Here is a 17,256-nt window from a genome sequence, read left to right on the forward strand (position 1 = left end):
GATGAGTTGGGACTTTGGAAAGCTGATCTGCTTTTGTCTCAGGTCTGAGAGAACAGCACTGCAGCACCTTTCATCATCAGATCAGTGACTCAGGATGTAAACTAAGGAATGTCTCTCCTGCAGTACGTGCCGTCAGACTCTGAGAGGGAAGTTGCATTTTGGGGCTCTGGGTCCGGTGCAAGTGGATGAGGATTTAGTTGTTGCTCATTGTGATGTGTCTTTTCTATTTGTTTTTGTTAAGTTGTCCATGGCCTGGACAGGGGCTGTGACAAAACACAGCACCGTGCAAAGGAGCTGACGTCCAGAAAAGCAGCCTCTGACTCTCACTGAAGCCTTGTCTTGCGGGTTGTCCTGTCTCTCGCAGTGTGACTGGCCATGTCATTGGCAGTCGGGTCTTCATGGCAGCTGTACCGTTAGGCAGGCGAGAGTGAGAACAAGAGAAGCTGCACTTCCCAGCTGGGTGACGAGGCTTTGCTTTCAGCATGTTACACTGATTAGCTGCCGGTACTGTGTTATACACTCTGCTGATTGGCTCACAGTATCCAAAAGTCTTCTCTCATTTTGTTTTTTTCCAATAAGCCAGCAGGTAAATGTAAAATCAGATGAGTCAGTATAAGCAGTAAATACCAAAAATAATTCCAACAAAGAGTGCCTGTCATTTTGCTGCAGGTTTGCTGTCCATGCTTTGGTAAGCTCTGTTCCTGTTGAAGCTCTTAGCTGCGTTTCGCTCTGAGGTGGACGGAGCCATGGTCATCCCACCCACCTCTGCCATGCTTTGCAGAGGCAGATGGCTTTTTGCCTGCCGCTGCCCCAGGCCTGGACCGCAAAGCCCAGCATGCTTTCCAGAGGCAGACGGCTTTTGGCCTGCATCTGCCCCAGGCCTGGACCGCAAAGCCCAGCATGCTTTGCAGAGGCAGACGGCTTTTGGCCTGCATCTGCCCCAGGCCTGGACCGCAAAGCCCAGCATGCTTTGCAGAGGCAGACGGCTTTTGGCCTGCATCTGCCCCAGGCCTGGACCGCAAAGCCCAGCATGCTTTGCAGAGGCAGACGGCTTTTGGCCTGCATCTGCCCCAGACCTGGACCACAAAGCCCAGCATGCTTTGCAGAGGCAGAGGGCCTTTGGGCCTGGCGGTGCCCCAGGCCTGGACCACAAAGCCCAGTACAGATGAATGCAGTGTGTTCCTGTGGGTCACTTCACTTCTCATTTCTCTGTTTGGAGCAGATGTGGAGTGCACTGCCTTCACACACTGACACAGAAACAATGCTGGAGTTCCCTGTCCAACTGTGATATAAGCCTTCTAACCCAAGATCCAAAAATCGGATTTAATTTTAATTGTGCGGGCTAATTTAACAACAAAAAAAGAATTAAGTGAGTCATTGTTACCAGCTTAAACCTCACCCTGTCATGACAATGTGTTTCTGCTGTTTTGTTTCTTCTTGCTACTTCTTGTTTTTAAAGTATGCTGTTTCAGTATCTCCCTGTGCTGGGTGTAGCTGGTAGAGTGAGAGGTTGAGGTGTCTTTCAGAGACCACTCTAATGCAGTGTTAAATTTGAAAGGGTTTTTGTTTTCCCATTATACTTTACAGATATTACCATAGTAGTTTATCATTAATTGCTTGCTTGCTGCACAGACATACCCTTCACACCAGGAAAGAACATGTGGAGATTTAGCTCTGACTCAGTTCAGAACAGACCACAGAAAACAACTGCAGACAGATATGGATCAATAATGCTTTGGAAGCTCTAATTTTATTCCCTTTTTAGCTTTAAAGATAAAAAGGCTTCATAGATGACAGAATATGAAACCAGAAAGTGGAATTTGCCACATTTTTAACTGGTGTGTGGGGGGAAAACTTTTACATCTTTGACAATATTTGATTATAACATTGTATTCAGCCATCGCCGTTAGCATATGCTCATTACGACATTACTGGAAGTGAGTATGTTTCCCTATGCAAAAAAGTATAAAAATAATAAACAAGCTATGCTTCAACTCAGAATTTCTGTGTCATTGTCGTTCTTGTGCAGTTATGTTGTAGTAGACAGTGTCATTACAAAGGGGAAGGTCTTATGAAAAAAAGCCTTCATTGGATGTAACTTTTGTTTAAACAGTGAGTTCTTCCTCATCTTTCTCTCTGTGCTCTGCCTGGCTCTTCAGCACTTCTCTTTCACATGCATCTGTCTCAGATACACAGAATATTACCTTTCCTCACTGCACAGTCTTTCACCAGGCTCCACCCATAGTGGTTATCTGCCTGCCCATGTCATTATGCTCCAGCTTAATCACTTAACCTGTCACCGTGGTAACAAAATCTCACAGGGCTCACAGCTCTGTTTTCGCTCATGCTGAGATCTGAACATCCTGACAGCCGTACTTCTGCAATATCAGGTGATCAGCCAGTCAAATTCAGATGCCCTGGAGGGATGTTCACTTGGTTCATGTTTAGTGAACCCAGCCCATGTTCCTGGTCCCTGGGTGAGTTACAGTGACGTGCCAACACCCTCTTCCTGCCACCTCAACCTGATCCATCAGTCAGACTGTCTTTCTGATTGTACCATTCGCAATACCTTTGCCTTAAAATGTGCCACAGTGTTAGGTAAGATTGACAGGTGAAAACACTGATCCCCTCTTTTAACTGCTTCTCTTTAATTGTCAGAGTTGTAGAGCTGCCTGAAAAAGGACAAGACCCAAACAGACACTGAACTGCGGCTTTGGCAGCAATGAGGGTGGCTCAGAATGAGCACACCTGCTGTGCCAGTAAGTGATGCTGCACAACTGACTTCTTTCATTCAAAAACAACAACTTTCTCTGCTTTCTGTAGCACCAGTTATCAAACATCTTACTCAGTATGTTCTTTTGAACTGTACATAGAGAAGCATTCAACCACCGACAGTGTTCTTAAATAATCAGTAATTATTGCAGCAGGGCCTAACTGCGCTTGCAGTCGAGAAGCATAAGTAGAGTGGGTTTATTTTTTAGCTGTACATTTGTACTTTTTTGACTTTTTTCCCCAGGAAAATTTGTAATTCTAATAGGCTATTGTGTACCAAAATGTAGGCTAAACAAACATCCCTTCTTTCTTACCACCAACTCACTTTAAGGAATTTTGAACCATTCCTGTAAAATCAGTAGGCTAGTCCATTCTTGTGAGCAAAGATGTTTCTGTTATGGACATGAATGGGTTAAAAAAGACAGTGGCCCAAGGTGACTCGAGCTAACCTTGACTACTGTAAGTTAGTTGATATAGCAACATATAGTAACTCTGTTGGACCACATTGCACATCGAATTATGAGGCTAGCCAGTGCTGTAAGAGGAAATCACATTGACAAGAAGGAGAGTACCAGCCAGTGTTGTGCTTGTCATTACTGATGAGGTTGTTAACGTTACAAGCTAGCTAGCAGTTTCAGAGACGTGTGACAGTTGCCTCACTGTTGCTTGGCAACACAACTACGCGCTGCCTGCTACCACTCTCTCTCCCACTCTTTCCTCAACAAACAGTTTTTCTAAAACTTTTAGACAGGCTCTTCCTGAATCATTTTTGTCAATTCGTAAACCATACAATGCAGTATTATATTTAGCGTTAACTGAACGTTTTCTAGCAAGCTTAGCTAACTAGCTAGCTAAGATTAGATTACATTAGCTAACGCTATCTAATTAGCTAGCTAGCTCGATAACATTTAGCTGATACAATATGATACAAAATGTCATTCAGAAGTACTGCTGTCCCACAGGTAGTGAACAGACCGGTTCAACAGATATGTAAACATGGTAAATATGTAACGTTAATATTTACCTAAGGTGACCATATTTTGGTTTTCAAAAAAGAGGACACTAGTTAGTGGTCACTAAAATGTTACTCACTGCTGGTAGGCTCTCGTTGTTCTTATCCCTCCGACTATCAGATGTGACAGAAACATGATCGCTTATCACTGAGGAATAAGTTCTAATTGGCTGAAATAAGTCTTATTTGATACGACCATAGGGCCTACAGAGAATTTGCTCAGATTTGTTGACTGTTCTGCCTAGGCTATGCTCTAACATTAGCCTAATAGATGCGTCGGCAGGGGGATTTCTAACGATGTCAAAACACTTTTGTTCACAAAATAAAATGATGTTCGTTCACACGCACATATAATGCAAAACGTCAGCCTGAGAGGGTATAAATTACCGAGGTCCAGACCTCTGCGACCTCATAACTGGCTACAGGGGTGTATCAAAATGCAGTTAATATCCGTTACAGTGCACATGCGCATGAACGTGACACCAGCTCTGACAGAGGCAGCGGGAATTGATTAAACCAGTAGTATTAGCTACCCAGCCCGTTAACATAATATTGCATTTTTGTATGATTACAATTGACATAAATATATATACCACAATAAATAAATAAATAACATCTCAAGCTCTCTTGTGTGACATTTCAAGCGCTCTTGGGGGCCCTAAGCAGATGCTTAGTTCACTTATGCGTCGGGCCAGCCCTTTATTGCAGTACCGTTGGCCTAATTCTTCTGGAGCGGCTGGTTGAGCAGTAATGAGACAGAGTGGAGTGTGAAGCCCCAGGGACACTGTGCCAGAGCTCTCATCAGGCAGCTGGCCTTTTCCCCAATGGCCAGCACTCCTGCTGCAGATCACAGTCTGCCCCCTTTACACAAGTGTGAAATAAACACCTGCTCAAAAGGTGTATGCTGTGCAGCTCTGCCACATTTACATGAAGGCAAGAGCACTTGCACTGTTTGTGCCTCTTATGCAGCAGCAGGTTACTGGCAGTGAGAGAATGAGCTTCTCTGGATAGAAGCTGCTTCCCTGGCCCTGGTGTAGGAGTACCCGAGCACCTGAGGAGAACCGGACTCCACAGCAGAACTGGGCTGGACGGGGCAGGTGCAGAGTCGGACTCCACAGCAGTCCACGGACTCCACAGCAGTCCACGGACAGCTGTCCACGGACTCCACAGCAGTCCACGGACTCCACAGCAGTCCCATCTGAAGACACAGCTCTTCCGCTCTCACCTGAGCACCTGAAACTCTACCACCTAAAGCAATTTTTTATGTCCTAAACTCTGTTTTCCTTTAAAAAAAACCCTAAAATTGAATGGTTTAATGTACTTGTGTCTCTACCAGCTAGTTTTTACCTTGTCTGGCCAACTATTGAAACCTGGTCATGCAGTGGTTCTAATATTGTTGACTCATTATATGGCTTTTTGCTTGTGTTGTACTCTGCCTCACTTGTAAGTTGCTTTAGATAAAAGAGTCTGCCAAATAAAGAAATGTAAATATATATATATCTGCAGAGCAGCTCTCTGCCCCTCCACTCTTTAGGATGAGCCACGTCAGCTTGCTGTTGCTAAGATCCCGACAGAGCTCTGCTGCACGGCAACACAGCGGTCTGTGCAGAGGACGGAGGAAAGACAGAGCCCGGGTAGGATGCTTCCTGTTGGGATTGGCTGCAGCTTTCAGCATACCTGCCTTATGCCATTACCTCTGATCCAGTGTGGAAAAATGGAGTTTCAGCTTTGCAGAGACTCCAGTTTTATTTAATTTTAACAATTTTCAGGGGCGATGGTGGTTTTAACAGTGAAAATATAATCAATCTTCATCATGTTGAAATAACCAAGGAGGAAATATAATAAAAATGAAAGCAGAAGGTAGGATTTGAGAGTGGGTGCAGACTGCAGTGTCAGTGGATAATGGGTTTACTGCTCCTCACTCTGTGATCCTGTCAAACTCAGTGAGCTGTTCTGCAGAGGCACTCTGTATTTTAATTTGACTTAACATTACCTGGACTGAGGCTCAGGAGGCTCCGACCCTACCTCTCCAAATACTCAGCCCAAGTTGTGATCCGGGTTCTTATCCTGTCACGTCTGAACTACTGCAACTCGTTGCTTGCTGGCCTCCCGGCGTATGTCATCCAACCGCTGCATCTTATCCAGAACGCAGCAGTCTGAATGATGTTCAGCCTTCCCAAGCAGGCCCATGTGACACCTCTCCTTGAATCCCTTCACTGGCTACTGGTTGCCACAAGGATCAAGCTCAAGACCTTGTTACTAACCTTTGAGGGACTTACTGGATCAGCCCCCCGATACATACAGGACATGATCAAGGCCAACAAGCTGAAAGAGAGAAAGCTGAAAACTCATCTCTTCAAGCTTTATCTCTAGTCTACCTTCCTCTCGATCTAAACTATCTCTCCCTATTTTCTATTTAAAAAAGCATTCTACACTAGTTTGGCACTTAACTCAGTATCTTACTGACCTCTTGTAGTACTTCTCAAAAACTACTCTTGGCATTATGATGCACTTATTTGGAAGTCGCTCTGGGTAAGAGTGTCTGCTAAATGATGTAATGTAATGTAATTTTTTTTTTCTTTCATTTTGTTTCAGATGAAAGAGACATGAAGACCACAGTGCTGCCTTGAACTAAGGCTGGTTGCCATGGAGAGGGTGCGCCGGTACGCTGTATTCTCCACAGTGAAACTACAATAACAGTGGAGGAATACAGTAATAATAATACAGTATAATAATGGCCTGCGACTGTACAGCCCTCTACAGTGAAGAGGGGGTCTCTCAGTGTCAGTCCCTGAGCTGGGGCCGGAGAGCCAGTTAAGGTGGGGTTTGGAGAGCCAGTTAAGCTGGGGTTTGGAGAGCCAGTTAAGATGGGGTTTGGTCTGAGGTGCCACATCACAGTGCGCCAGGGTCTGAGGTGCCACATCACAGTGCGTCAGGGTCTGAGGTGCCACATCACAGTGCGCCAGGGTCTGAGGTGCCACATCACAGTGCGCCAGGGTCTGAGGTGCCACATCACAGTGCGTCAGGGTCTGAGGTGCCACATCACAGTGCGCCAGGGTCTGAGGTGCCACATCACAGTGCGTCAGCCTCTGCGCAGTGTAGCTGTGCCTTTGGAGGTGAGAAGTGACAACCCCCCCGATCTGAGGCTGGGGATTGTCACTCTGTGTGCAGTCAGCCCTGTCCTCAGTCTGCCTCTCCACAGGTCAGATTATTATTCTGCTTATGAATGTGTGCAGAGCATTGCGGTGCGGCACTGCCTGCCTGGCACCTGATCAATCAGAGCCCACAAAAGCACCAGGCAGAGGCAGGAAACATTAGCACTGCTGCCACGGCTGAGTCGTTTAACTTAAGAAGCAGTTTCCATGCAGTCCAGAAACAGGCTGGTCGGGTCAGGAAAAGACAGCACCCCCTGCTTCATTTGCAGGCTGTGGGTCACTTTCCATTACAAAAAGCTGTCTAAAATGGCACATTAATTAGAGACCAATTTGAAAAGCAAACTCCAGAGACCGTGCTGTTTCAAACCTCAAAGCTACAGAGGACCTAAACGCTTAGTTTAGTTTAAACATTTCTCCAGCTGTCCCTCCTGACGGCCACTCAGCATCCCAGCAGTGTGATGAAGGCTTTGGAAGAAGGTGGAAACATCAGCACAGTTCCTGGGGGCGACTGCTGATCCACCCTTCAGACTTTCACTGTCCACAAACCTCTGCCATCACGTGATTCCCCTTCTGACATCCAGGCACAGACACACAGACAGCTACAGCAGGTCTGCAGTTATATTTATGAACATGAATAATTTGAATAATGGCTAAATCATAATAGCTGTTTTGCTGAGCTGTTGCAGGAAATGGTAATTCCCATCTTCCCCATAATAACTCCCTCTCCTCCATTCCCCATTCCCCATGGCAATCTGCTTTCCATTGAAATGTAAGAAGAAAAATACTGCAGTAGCAGCAAATTGCTTCACAGTAAAAGCCATTGCACCAGATTACTGTGCTTTAACTGGAAATGTACAGAGGCAGAGTACAGTGCAGAGTTAATGCAGTCTCTCTGAGCAGAGGACAGCGTGACAAAACAAGGTGTTTTCAGGTGCAGCGGCCTGCTCAATGTCTGTTTAATTACATTTATTCAGGCTCGTATTTTGTTTGAGTAGCGATTCTGTGTAAGAAGATCGTTTTCTTTAACTTTGTTCCACTGTGCTCGGGCCGGGCCTGTGAATTTAATAACACAATTTACAGTGTGAGATGTGAACGCCATATGAAAACACAGCGCCAATGGCTTCCAGATGTCCACACAAATGCTGCTTTTCCCCAGAGATTCTCCCCTCACAATATGATAGCAATTAGGTCACAAAATTATATGGAAGCTGCTGGAGAAATTGTATGCTGGTGCATTAAAAAGTGACCCATGCTTTTAACAGACAGCTGGTAAATGGCAGCAGAGCAATGCCCTTAAACACTCATAGCACTTGAGTTCAGGACTGCAGGGAGAGCGGAGAGGAAGGGAGAGGAAGGGAGAGGAAGGGAGAGGAAGGGAGAGGAAGTGAGAGGAAGGGAGAGGGAGGGAGAGGAAGGGAGAGGAAGGGAGAGGAAGGGAGAGGGAGGGAGAGGGAGGGAGATGATGGGAGAGGAAGTGAGAGGAAGGGAGAGGAAGGGAGAGGGAGGGAGAGGAAGGGAGAGGAAGGGAGAGGGAGGGAGAGGAAGTGAAAGGAAGGGAGAGGAAGGGAGAGGAAGTGAAAGGAAGGGAGAGGAAGTGAAAGGAAGGGAGAGGAAGGGAGAGGAAGGGAGAGGGAGGGAGAGGAAGGGAGAGGAAGGGAGCGGGAGGGAGAGGAAGTGAAAGGAAGGGAGAGGAAGGGAGAGGAAGGGAGAGCAGAGAGGAAGAGGCCACAATGAAGCAGCTTGCTGCAACAGCACAGCTACAGGCCACACTGTAGTCTTACCTCAATCAAAACTCTGCTTTGCAGTTGACAAAAAAACAATATTTTAATCTTTAATCATGAATGGAGAAATTCAAAATAATTAGTGGAATATGTCATTGCCCGAAAGTTTGGGTAAGAGTCTAATCAATGAAAATTCATTTGTTATGTGTATTTTTACAATAAATCCCACAGTGCAGTAAACATCGTGTTCATTGTAGCAATGCCATGTCACTGGTCCAAGGTCACTGCCCATTGCGCTCAGCTGGCCCGCGTAGAACCGGGAGCCGGACCCCTCACTCCTCCGCACACCCCAGCATGGTGAGCCTCACTCCTCCGCACACCCCAGCACGGTGAGCCTCACTCCTCCGCACACCCCAGCACGGTGAACCTCACTCCTCCGCACACCCCAGCACGGTGAGCCTCACTCCCCCGCACACCCCAGCACGGTGAGCCTCACTCCTCCGCACACCCCAGCCTCACTCCCCCGCACACCCCAGCACAGTGAGCCTCACTCCCCCGCACACCCCAGCACGGTGAGCCTCACTCCTCCGCACACCCCAGCACAGTGAGCCTCACTCCCCCGCACACCCCAGCACGGTGAGCCTCACTCCTCCGCACACCCCAGCCTCACTCCTCCGCACACCCCAGCACGGTGAGCCTCACTCCCCCGCACACCCCAGCACGGTGAGCCTCACTCCTCCGCACACCCCAGCACAGTGAGCCTCACTCCCCCGCACACCCCAGCACGGTGAGCCTCACTCCTCCGCACACCCCAGCCTCACTCCTCCGCACACCCCAGCACAGTGAGCCTCACTCCCCCGCCCTCCGCACACCCCAGCACAGTGAGCCTCACTCCTCCGCACACCCCAGCACAGTGAGCCTCACTCCTCCGCACACCCCAGCACGGTGAGCCTCACTCCCCCGCCCTCCGCACACCCCAGCACGGTGAGCCTCACTCCTCCGCACACCCCAGCACAGTGAGCCTCACTCCCCCTCACTCACAGCCTCACTTGGAACAGAGGGATATTGTCCTGCCTCTGTTTTCTGGGAGAATAGAATTTTGCTTTGACTTCATTTCCACTTTGGTCAGGATAATGACAGTGTAAGATTCCGGAAGGCATAGAGAGAGGCCATGCATGAGTCCTTGCCCACACACCTATACATGGAATGGACTCAGTTTTTGGGTGGTCCAGCATAAATCCATCACTGATGCATAACTCTAGCAACCGCATGGGTCATTCCTGGCAGTCTCCACACCCAAGTATAAACAGGCAATCAGTTTTAAGTCCAGGATTGTTCAGAAGCCTTTTTTAGCTTTTCAAGAGCAGTTGAATACTGCACTAATACTTGAAAAGAAACATTGGGGGGAGGTCTATATGTTTGAATAAAATTTACCTTTGTGTGGTCTCTTATAACCTTGAAAATACAACCCTCACATTGCTTTTTAATAATTGTTGCTTAAGGAAGTTGTATTTTTCAAATTACTTTGATACAATTACAGTATTTTATATATTGTATTTGTAATATAATTATATATTGTTGGTTTGGCCTTGATCTTTTTTTTTATAAATCATACAAACATCTGGTTGAATTTGCAGTTGTGTAATTACCTCTGACTCCAGATGTCTGTTCAGGCAACTTCAAAGTGGACACCATTAAAGGATCTGGCAGCTGAAGGCCAGCCACGCCTGAGGGGACAGTCGCTTTGCTTATGACAGTAAAAGAAAGAATCTGTATCGGGGCTAAACATCCTGGAATTTATGCAGCACTCAGTGCAGTTTCCCTTCTGCAGTGGGTGAATAAAGTTTATAACTAATACAGTCATTTAGCTCATGTGGGGAGTGGAGTGGAGCCAGGGGCAGGGTATTTCAGTTATATCGGCATTTTTCCATATGCTATGCTGTTCCATGAAAATGCATCCTCAGGGAACACATTAATCATTAGGAATGGACAGTATTGCTTGTGAGCCCCTTAAAAAATGGAAGGAGTCAGAAAGAGCTCCAGTTATTCTATGTCATGTTTCATGCTGTTCCAATACATAAAAGGCCAAATTCCCTCACTCCCTACTCTCCTGCTGTCAGAAATCCTGAGAGAAAATCATTTATATGTATTTTGGCTCTAATGTTTCGATTCTGCAAAGCATTAGTTTTCTGTGGATAAAACCCCTCATGTTGCTTTATAAAGCTCTGCTCTACGGTATGTGTCAAAGGTCTTGATTAGTGGCTTTTTTGCTTGCATGGGAGTGTGTGAGTATCAGGATTATATATACATGTTTTATACAGCTAGGTAAGTTGCTAAATAATAAAAAATCACCACCAGGACCAGATAGCTAGCAAGCTGTGTACGTATCTCTGCTAGCTGGCTATCAGTGACATGCCTGTCGCTGGATAGTGATTTCATGGCAAGATTTTTATTTTATTTGCCTTTGCCTCTGAAGTGGCAGGAAGCCTGTGGAACAGCGTTCAGTGAATCTGAAGCAGATGTTTCAGCGTCATCACTGCAGACATGGCTGGTTTTACTGCCAGACCCACCTACATAACTCCAAAATGTGTTCAGACCCACCTACACGACTCCAAAATGTGTTCTCCAAAAGGAGAGACAGCCTGGCAGTGAGATGACTACAGCTGTCTGCTGGAATCTGTAGTTTTTCCAACCACACTGATTGACCCTTGATGACCTACACACAGGTTAATCAGGTCCAATCAGGTGAACCAAAGCCAAATCCAATTCTCTGCTTTGTAAATGAGAATGTCACTCACTGCATTGGCCAGTTGTGACCCTAGTAACTGTCATGGCTAAATCCATGGGCCCCTCTCTGATCTTTGGGGTCTCTGGGGGTGCAGTTGGTTGTGAGCATTATACTGTTCCCCTAATGTTACTCATGCTGTCCCTCAGCAATATCACACACAGCATGGATATATTTCAAATCAAACACAGTACATTCACCAGAGAGGGGTTTCTGGGAGGATTTAACCTCACATCCTCTGAGCCAATTACCAGTGCGTTCCTGCAGGCAGCGTGAAAACGGTGGGAATAACACAGAGCCGCTGCACACAGTCAGCCACACAGTCAGAGTCAGTCCTGCCACACAGGCTGAGTCAGTCCTGCCACACAGTCAGAGTCAGTCCTGCCACACAGTCAGAGTCAGTCCTGCCACACAGTCAGAGTCAGTCCTGCCACACAGGCTGAGTCAGTCCTGCCACACAGTCAGAGTCAGTCCTGCCACACAGGCTGAGTCAGTCCTGCCACACAGGCTGAGTCAGTCCTGCCACACAGTCAGAGTCAGTCCTGCCACACAGGCTGAGTCAGTCCTGCCACACAGTCAGAGTCAGTCCTGCCACACAGTCAGAGTCAGTCCTGCCACACAGTCAGAGTCAGTCCTGCCACACAGGCTGAGTCAGTCCTGCCACACAGTCAGAGTCAGTCCTGCCACACAGGCTGAGTCAGTCCTGCCACACAGGCTGAGTCAGTCCTGCCACACAGTCAGAGTCAGTCCTGCCACACAGGCTGAGTCAGTCCTGCCACACAGGCTGAGTCAGTCCTGCCACACAGGCTGAGTCAGTCCTGCCACACAGGCTGAGTCAGTCCTGCCACACAGGCTGAGTCAGTCCTGCCACACAGGCTGAGTTACAGGCCTGATGCTGCTGGGCTCACATGCGCCGCATAGCTGCAGAGGGACACGCGTGTGCAGGGGGACAGAGGGACACGCGTGTGCAGGAGGACAGAGCTACACACACAGGGACACGCGTGTGCAGGGGGACAGAGGGACACGCGTGTGCAGGGGGACAGAGTTACACACACAGGGACACGCGTGTGCAGGGGGACAGAGGGACACGCGTGTGCAGGGGGACAGAGCTACACACAGAGGGACACGCGTGTGCAGGGGGACAGAGCTACACACAGAGGGACACGCGTGTGCAGGGGGACAGAGGGACACGCGTGTGCAGGGGGACAGAGCTACACACACAGGGACACGCGTGTGCAGGGGGACAGAGCTACACACACAGGGACACGCGTGTGCAGGGGGACAGAGCTACACACACAGGGACACGCGTGTGCAGGGGGACAGAGCTACACACAGAGGGACACGCGTGTGCAGGGGGACAGAGGGACACGCGTGTGCAGGGGGACAGAGTTACACACACAGGGACACGCGTGTGCAGGGGGACAGAGGGACACGCGTGTGCAGGGGGACAGAGCTACACACAGAGGAACACGCGTGTGCAGGGGGACAGAACTACACACAGAGGGACACGCGTGTGCAGGGGGACAGAGGGACACGCGTGTGCAGGGGGACAGAGCTACACACAGAGGGACACGCGTGTGCAGGGGGACAGAGCTACACACAGAGGGACACGCGTGTGCAGGGGGACAGAGGGACACGCGTGTGCAGGGGGACAGAGTTACACACACAGGGACACGCGTGTGCAGGGGGACAGAGCTACACACACAGGGACACGCGTGTGCAGGGGGACAGAGTTACACACACAGGGACACGCGTGTGCAGGGGGACAGAGCTACACACACAGGGACACGCGTGTGCAGGGGGACAGAGCTACACACACAGGGACACGCATGTGCAGGGGGACAGAGTTACACACACAGGGACACGCGTGTGCAGGGGGACAGAGTTACACACACAGGGACAGACAGGGACCCTGTGACACAGCGCTTTCTTCCTGCAGTATTTTTCGCTGCTGCCTATGTCTGTGGGACTGTACTCACTCTGACCAACAGGCAGTGTTGTACATGCACAAAAGAGCGCGTTCATTGAACATGCTCATTTTTCGGTGAACTTGAACGCATCCATTTGCAACTAAAGAATGTGAACTTGAGCTCGTTCAGTTTTGCGCGAGATTCGGAATCCTTGGGTGTGTTAAAGTTACTGCTTGATGAATAAACACGGACAGTGTTATACCATACTTGAGATGTTTTTCTTAGTGCAACTCATCAGATAGACAGTTCAACAGCTCGCAACCAACTGCCCATATCCTGCATAACAATCACTGCGCATGTAGATGTACACATAAAATAGTCCCTGGAGCAGCTCATTTAAAAAATGGAAGAAATGAACTGGGACTGTGAACTTGTTCAAAATTCAAAATTGTAAACTATGAACGTGAACTTGTTCATTTTAATCTGTGTGAACTGAACTTTGAACTAGCTCTTGTGAAGTGTGTACTTGCACAACACTGCCAACAGGAATCACACGGTCATCCTGTCCTGTAAAGCTCAGAATAGTGTGTGTTCCTGGGAGTTAGCTGAAGAAGATCCTCTCCAGAGAACTTGCTTCCAGAGCCTGGATCAGTCTCCGTGATGGCAATCTGATGTGATGGAGGGTCACTGCACTACACAATCTGTCTGTTCCAGATGACTTGTGATTGTGCAGTTAAATTATAATCACCTTCTGTTGGAATGTGTGTTTTAAAGGTAAATTTTTTAGCTTCATATAGAAGTGCTGCAAGTTTTAGCCTCCTGAGTCTTACCTTGTCTCTCCTCCCCCCCTCCCCCCCCCCCCCCCGGGAGTGTGAGCGCGTGTGTGTGTGTGTGTGTATGAAATCCGAGTGATCTGTGACATGTAATTAAGATGTACATTAGAACTGAAAAATGAAGTCATTCCTGGAGTGTTTTGTTAAGGTTGCATTAGGTCTCAAGATCCTCAGTCCTAAATATTGAAACAGAGCCTCATTTTATATGAAAATAGATACATAATGTTATTCAATGCCTTTCAAGAGCAGCATATGTCTCCCTCTGGTGGTCAGTCTTAGTAAATACATAACTCATGACCTAATGCCTGAAAACAATGTGAGCTGTAGGAACAGGGACGGAGGTGATGGAACTAACTGAAACTGAACAGATGATAGGGCTGCTTTGATATGTCTTTCTTCGCTGTCTTCGCCATGAGGTGGATTCTGCAGTATTTTCAGCTGCAGGAGCAGAGACACTGCAGGAGGGATGGGAGGAGAAAGGCTGAATCTGTGTGATTTGCAGAAGGGGGCGCCACAGCGCGCCGGCAACAGCAATAAACTGCTTTGCTTGTTTCAGCGGAGAGACATTTTTATTTAACATTCACCCCAGAGTCTGAGAGCGGTCTGTGTGCGGAGGATGACTGTAACTCTTCCTCTGGATTTCACTCTAATCTGCTGACACCTGCTTTCTGACAGAGTAGCTGCCTAGCTAAGGAATCAGGAGTTTTTCAGATTTTACAGTTTTATCGCCCAGGGTCATGGCAATAATTAGGAAATTGTGCATGAAAGTAGGAGAGTTTACATTCAAGGCCCAGCTGTGCTGATCCAGCAAGTCCTGTCAGCAGGATGCTGAATCTGAGAAGCGCTGTGATTGGCCGGCTGTATAAAATAAAATATTTGGCATGAATTTGTCCTGGATCAGAAAATTGATAATAATAGTTATTCAACACAAGCGGAAAAGGTAAATGCTAATTATATCAATTAGAAAAGATGCCTTCTGTTATTACTTTTCCATGAGGTAATAAATGTGTCCATAAGCTGCAATATTCCTAATAACAAGACACTTTAATGTTCAGAATTACCATGGGAGCAGGCAATGTCTAAGCAATAACAGGGTATGTAATTTCTACCACAACTAATGACATATGACAGATCACACTCATAAGAGACAAAATATGATATTGGAATAGCAAATTTATGATATTTTCAGGCAGACGGTCCCAGATTTCGAGTTCCAGGTGCATTTTTGCAGTGCAGAGAGAGCACTCTCAGAGAGAGAGTGCTTATGGACAGACATGAAAAAGGTGAGTGGAGAGCGTGTTCAGGGCTACACATCAGAGAAGGGAGAGTTGCGCATCATGTCTGTATGTGTGAGGTGGCAGACGCGCGGATGCCTGTGTGGGTGTGGCAGTCCTGCTTTCCTAACTGAATTTCCCGAAGGCCACCCGGGGCCCCAGGCGGGGTGGGCGTGGCTCTCGCCCGTCGCTGATGACCCAGATGGCAGGCGCGCAGCTGCTGCCCTCCATCACCACCTTGATTTGCTCGGCGCGGGCCAGCTCCTCCAGCTCCGGGCTCGTCTCCGGACACCAGTCGGCACTGAACTTGTCTTTGGCTTCACACAGGTTCACCTTCACCTCCTCCGGCTGCTCCCCGAACAGCCAGTCTGCAGACAGAGGGAGCACACACGTTCCCCACAAGTTTATTTCAGTTCATTCTGCTCCATTTTATGCCCTTACATGTTTGTATCTAATATATTCTGCCCAATTAGAGGCTTTGAATTCTGCATCTCGCATTCTGTTGCGTCTCATTGTAAACTGTTTTAAATAGAGAGTCAAGCTCACCTGTCCTCAGTTTCATCAACAGTAGTGGAAAGGTAACTGCTGATAATAATTGTATAGTTGACAGTGGGCAGGTGTAGAGTGGACAGTGAGTACAGTAATATATTTGCTGAAATAGGCCCTGAAATCCTCTCAGGTGTGGTCTTGAAGGGCTGCATCTCTCTTCAGACCAGTAACACTCAGAAATGATGAATGCCTTCATCATTAAACTGATGATGATTAAAGTCAGGTCTTTGGCAGTAACAGAAGCCTGCAGACACTGTGGCCCTTTGGCCCTCTGTGTGTGTGTCTGTTCAACACCCTAGAGGGACCCCCCCGCCCCCGCGCCCCCGCGCCCCCGCGCCCCCGCGCCCCCGCACCCCCGCACCCTTGGCCTACCTGCCAGGTCATGGAAGAGGTCCTTGATGAGGTGGCCAATGATGGCGTACAGCACCATGAGCACGATGAGCGTGGCCAGCAGCAGGTAGAGGACATGCAGGGGCAGGTGGATGGCGTCACGGGCTGGGGGGATGTAGCTCTTGAAAAAAACCTCCTCCTTTGGCTGTGCAGCGTCCAGCCCGCTCTCCATGGCGACGGTTTGCTGCGCCGCTCTCTGCCGTGCCTCCCGTGGGCTCCGCCTCACCTCCGCACGGTGTATGTGAGAGCGTTTCCCTCCCTCCTGTCCTCTGACACACAGCTCCGCGCTGCTGGGGGGAGGCTGTGGTGCCACTCCCCAGACGAGGCCAGATTAGGCAGCGTGTGATAGGGGGGATTTGCTGAGGTCATTGTCCTGAGCTGGATTTGGCTTTTAGGACAGGGCAGGTGGGGTTCTGAGTATCCCCCCCAGGCCAGGAGAAAGAGAGTGAGACTCAGCACACTGCTTCAGTGTAAATATTACAGGTCTTCTCAATAGCTAATCCAGTATCACAGTTTCCGGTGTTGGTTACTCTTGGTCTCTGAATCAGTGTTGCCATTATTCTTGGTCAGTAGTGCTTCTGTGCAGTCATGATCATTTTCTGTATTTTTTGGTAAAAATATTCCTAGTTGAAAATTAATTTTTAAAATCACACCAACACATTCTTTTTCTATTTGCTCCAGATAAATATGAAAATACAAGGTACAGATTTGAAAATGCCCATCTGTTGTGCTGTACTCTGCCTCACTTGTAAGTCGCTTTGGATAAAAATGTCTGCCAAATGAATAAATGTAAATGTAAATCTGTCTTTTGTCCAAAACAAAAGGCTTTACTTATGAAATAACTGGTAAAGACAT

Source organism: Megalops cyprinoides, chromosome 20 (assembly GCF_013368585.1).
Source record: "Megalops cyprinoides isolate fMegCyp1 chromosome 20, fMegCyp1.pri, whole genome shotgun sequence".
NCBI classification, from domain to species: domain Eukaryota; kingdom Metazoa; phylum Chordata; class Actinopteri; order Elopiformes; family Megalopidae; genus Megalops; species Megalops cyprinoides.